We start from the raw sequence: 5,715 nt of genomic DNA on the forward strand, positions 1-5,715 counted from the left end.
AGGAGATTGAATTTTCCTGGACAAAAAAATATAAAATTTTAGGCGGCGCCTGTGGTTCAAAGGAGTAGGATGCCAGCCCTATGTGCTGGAGGTAGCGGGTTCAAACCCAGCCTCATCCAAAAACCACAAAAAAAAAAAAAAAAAAAAGAACATTTTATTTACTTTTATTTATATAATATAGGGTACTGTTTTAATGAAACATAAGAATAATGAAGAAATGTCAAAATGGCCAATCAGTTCATCTTTGGGGCTTGTCTCTAATAGTAATACCATAAGACATTATAGGACACACACGTTTTTTTCTTTCTTGAAATAATTTTAGCAAATGCCCTATATCCTTGTTACATTTCTTGAGTTGCTATACAATACATAGGACTCCACATTTTATACTTAGAGATAAGGTTATTTTGCTTCACAGTACTACAGGGTCTAAGAGAAATCATGCCCAATTGTGCTTGAGTGTGATAATGTTAAGTTACAGAATGATGTGCTTATTATTTTGTAATAAACAATTGATACGGATTACCAGCTCATAAAAAGGTGTTACTAGTGCTGAATAAGTACATGTACTTCTGGTTAAAGTTTACCATCCCTCAACAATCTTTCCAGATATTCAGACTATCTCAAAGCATTAAAAGACAAGGTGGATATTGTTAATCTGGATGGGCAGGGGAACAACCATTCTGCTTCTTTTCTTATAGCCTTGGATGAGATACTGTAGCCAGTCTGGATTATATGTCCTATCTAATTACACATTTCTACGTAGATTTCCTGGGCAAGTAATTGAGTGTTTTCAGATGATTTGGAACAAATAAACCCTACTTTGTGAAATTGAAGGTTAAAGATAAAAATCACAAAATATTAGTAGAATCTGGGATTTTAGAGAAGTATACAATGAAATGTCATTTTATATTGATTAAAAAAAAGTTTGTTACATTTTTCTTTCCTTTTTTTCTCCTTAATTTCCTTGATGAAGCAAAGTGGTCCTGCTTTTTGTATGTATTACATATTGTCTTTAATCAGAAAGAACTAAAGTAACAAAAAATAAGTGGGTTTGATATTTTCTTTTCTTTATTTATTAGACAGAGTTTCACTATGTCACCCTCAGTAGAGTGCAGTGGTGTCACAGCTCACAGCAACCTCAAACTCTTGGGCTTAAGTGATTCTCTTCCAGAGTGGTGGGGACTAAAGGTGCCTGCCACAATGCCCAGCTATTTTTGTTGCTGTTGTTGTTGTTGTTGTTGCAGTTGTTGTTGTTTAGCTGGCCCAGGAGGGGTTTGAACCCGTCAGTCTCCGTGTATGTGGCTGGGGCTGTAACTACTGTGCTACCGGTGCTGAGCCAGTTTTGATATTTTAATCATGTTTGAAAACTCCACTTTCTATGCAAATAGGAGAATGTTTGTTATTAGATTACTTAGAAGTCATATTTGTCACTTGCAAAGCCAGTTCAAATAGTATAGTATTTATTTACTGTATATAGAGGCTAAAAGTCTTTAGCTGCTGCATATGACTGACTTCATTCTTGGCATCAAATTTCACAGAAGAGAAGGAGAGTATTGGTTCTTTTTGAAAATAATACAGTTTTCAATTTTACTTCCATCTGCTGATATTTAAAATTTTATCTTATTATTTTGCCATTCAGCTTCAGACTAGGTAAATGCATGTACCAATAAAAGTAAGGGTTTTAGTGCACGTCTTATTCCTGTCCAAACATAGCACTTGTAGAAATACCTAAGAAACTTAACCCATTCTGGTTCTTGATATAAATATTTTAGATGCTCTTATCTAAAATGAATCAAACATATTAATTCTTGACAGATTATCAATTACTTGTTGACCTTCTCTATCTAGTTAAATATTGATGGCATAAAAATATTTCTATGTTTCATTAAATAAGTGTTTTCTCATTTCCACTCTGCTTTAATTACTCCTTTGAAAAATAAGAGCTTTCAAAGAGTACTTGGCTTAGAGCAAAGCAGATCAAGGAGCAGTGGAACCACAAAGGTAGCTGAGATTAAACCCCGTAAATATTACAGATTTCACTGCATAAATACTCTAAAATGTAATGCAATTGACAGTATTAATACAAAGAAATCTAGTTAAGGACCAAGAAATGAGTACTCTAAGTGCAACATTATGTTAAATTTGCTTCTTTCCTTGGGCCTTCCTCTAAACACATGCTGTGTCTGCATATTCCCTTTCATTCACCATCGTGATATTGAGCCTTATCATATGCCCATCAGGTTCTGCTGCCGTAAACAATCATTCTTGTAATCTCCATTTCTGTTTCTTCTTTACACTTATTTTTCTCATCATGGTTCCCCTCCTGTTTACACATATCAATATGTTTACGGGTTTTACTCTGTATTACATTGAAAAATAACATAACTTGCGATTCTTTATTCATAGTCATACTGGTGAATAAAATAACACCACGAAAGTAAATATCCTAGATGCCAAGGGCAATGTATTGGACAGAAAAATGATTATTCTCAAAACCATTTGGGAATGGACATTCTTAATGGAAAAATTAGAGCATATAATTTCCAAGGAGCGAAGCCTGCTTTAGGAATCAAAGTGTGACCTGAGAAGAGGCATTTTTTATCAGTAGGAATAAATCCCAAGTAGACAGGTGATCATTAGTGGTCACAAGGAGAAAAGAATGAGGACAAACAGCTTTTAAGTTGTGTGAGTGTGTGTGTAATGATGTAAACTAGGGTCCAGTGTCAGAATGTATTGCAACAGGTGGAAAATACAGATCATAAATTACAGCATTAATCTAGTCTTTTATAAAAGATTTTTATCTTTATCTGATTAATATATTTTTCTGATTAATGTATTTTAATTGAGGTAAATGTAAAACTCTTCAAATACACTTAGATATCCTTGTATTTTGAAAATTCAAATTAAAATATAATTAGGGGTGTTACTAAATGCTCCTCATATGTGTAACTAATAAAGAAACTTTCATATAACCTAATGTGTATTTATTTCTTCAACTCTATATTGAAGTTGTTGAGGTACCATAATCAGCTAATCTACATGTGATATATCACAAAGAAATACCAAAAAACAGTGATTCCTTTATATAGCAACCAAATATTTTATCAGGAAAATTTGTGATAGATTTTAGTCTTTTGAAACATCAACTGTTTGAATATAGTAAATATAAATAAAGATAAAATAGGTAATAGATAATTAGAGGAAAGAGAAAGAATTAAAAGGGAAAATAAAAGAGGAACAAATGTCAGGGCCTTTGAATCAGAAAAGCAATGAGCACAATTTAGCTCAGAATAGCAAAAGTATTGGCATTGACATTTGGAAGGGTACCAACATCAAAACAGGGACTAGGCATAGAAAGAGAATGAGGTTGGAATGAAAAGGAGGTTTTCATGCCAGAAAGAAAGCAGATATTGGGTTCTGAGCCAGATTGGGCTGTGAGGGTGGTGGTGTCCCCTCCACAGGATTGAGTTATGGCTAAGAAGGGGAACAGAATGTGCCTGGCCAGGAGCAGACACATTGGAACAAAACTGTGGCATGTGAGTGAGAGGAGTGTGTTCCGAGCTGTTGGAGGTTGTGGTTATTTAATCATAACTTTGTTCCTTCTGGTGCCAGAAGACTTATGGAACTCCCTCCCACACAGGTCAAACAAATGGCTTTCTCAACTCACTTAGTCAATTATCCGCTCTGTGAATAGAAGGTCAGGATGCTGACTAACTACAATTTAAGACAAATAAGATGCATTAAATGTGCAATTCTGCACATGGTGCCTACGACTGAACCATTTTAGGAATTTTAGGTACTGCTCTGCTAAAAACAGACTAACTTAATGGCCAGTATGTGAAATTTTCCTTTTATTTAGTATTTTCTTATATCGCTGCTCAGAATTACATAACCTATTAAATGTAAACACTTTATAGAGAAGGAGTAGGTTATTATTAATTTCTCTTAATGAAACTTCTTAGTAGCTTTTGAGGCAGAAAGACGTGAAATGAAATCCTAAGTCTGTTGTTTAATATTCAAATTGACAACTTAAAGTCTCAGAGCTTCAGTGTTCTACAATTACTATTTTATTACAATATATAATAAAATGTTAGCATAGTTAAATATAACATATATGCCATATATGTATCATCTAGTCCACAGTGAGAGGAATTCACAATGCAGATGACAGAATGACAAAACGGTCATCAAGCCTAGAGGGAAGTAGATAATCAGGCCTCGAAAAGTGTGAGAACAGAAGCATACACTCTTTAGTTCTTGGTTAATGAATGATTTAAAAATGTCACAAAAAATACTCAAATATTGAGCCATCTATACGTATTGAATTTCAAATAATGTCCAGTACATAATAACAGGTTTAGCTTTCATCACCCTGGCGGTAAAGCATCTGGGATGATTTTCATACACATATTTATTGAGTTTAACAGTTATTGAATAAGCCCCTCCTATGCCAAGCATATTGTTCTAAATGTTGGTGACAAAGCAGTGAACAATGGAAGCAGCACACAAACATTAAGCACTAAGCATATGCAGCAAACTATTTCATGGAGTGATAATCTAGGGAGAAAATGCTCAGGGCCAAAAATCAGATGTTGATACTAACCTGGCAGGGAGACACCAGGATTACCACGGTGGTTTGTGCAAGGTGAGGCTTAGCCTTTGATGTGTTGACCCCTGCAATGTCTTCTAAGGTGGGACATCCGACTGCATAATTTGTAGTAGTGGGAGACTGTGTTCGAACTTTCCCCTGATAAAAAAACATGCATATATATTCATAAATAAATAAATGGTTAAAATAGGTAGCAAATGGGATGAGAAGGAATTGTGTTGATAGAGGATGTAGAGAGCATTCTAGAGAAAGAGACCGTTGGACAGAAACCAGCTGGATGAGGAATGACCCATTTGAAAATAGGAAGAGAGAATTCCAGGAAGAAAACCATCAGCTAACTGAGAGACCCTAAAAGAGATTAGCGTACTTGAAAAATAGAGAGAAGGAGAGTATGGATCACTAGAGGTGGTAGGAGGGGAAGGGGAAGGTTGAGGCTGTAGAACTAGACAGTAGCCCCCAGGCGTAAGTAAAAATACATAAAACAAGACTTGATAAAGAGATTGCTTTTACTTTAAATGTGACTGAAAGCTACTGAGGAATTTTGAAAACGGAAAAGATGTGATCTAAGTTACCTTGGCAGTTGGAGAGGGAACAAATGTGGTGTTGTACCGGCAAGACCAGTCACAAACAAGGAAACACTATGATTCCTCAAAGTCAGTGTTTGTAGCGGAGGTGTCAAAAAGCATCTGTCTCCTAAATATGTTCTGAGAACAATAAACATAGTAAAATAATAGGCACAAACATTCAGTAGATAATAAATAACATGAGGAATGTGGATTACACTGAAATTTATCCTCAAATAGTAGGTAATTGGTGGTTGTATGGAGAGGAATTCATCTGGATGTCAATTGCATATTTTGCTGAGTAAGTCTATTTTCTCCTGCCCTTGACCCCAAACCAAGTGCAATACTACTTTCCCCTACACTGAGGCAATAGAAGCTGAGACAGGAGAGAGGCCAATCCATAAAAGCAGCTTCCTCTGTGATCATTGTCAGTGGATTTCTCAATGTGCTTAGTTGTGGGAGGATTTTACTGATATTCTGAATGCTGTCAATTAAGGCATATATATATGTGTATATATATATATATATATATACTTCCAG

General features: G+C 35.2%; 1 pseudogene; it reads left to right on the top strand.

The window, feature by feature from the left end:
• Window positions 1–4,598: 4,598 nt before the first annotated feature.
• LOC111725313 lies at window positions 4,599–4,753 on the top strand (annotated as a pseudogene).
• The last annotated feature ends 962 nt before the right edge of the window (window positions 4,754–5,715 follow it).

The sequence above is a fragment of the Otolemur garnettii genome, unplaced genomic scaffold (assembly GCF_000181295.1).
Source record: "Otolemur garnettii isolate 467f Iridium unplaced genomic scaffold, OtoGar3 scaffold00036, whole genome shotgun sequence".
Classification (NCBI taxonomy): Eukaryota; Metazoa; Chordata; class Mammalia; order Primates; family Galagidae; genus Otolemur; species Otolemur garnettii.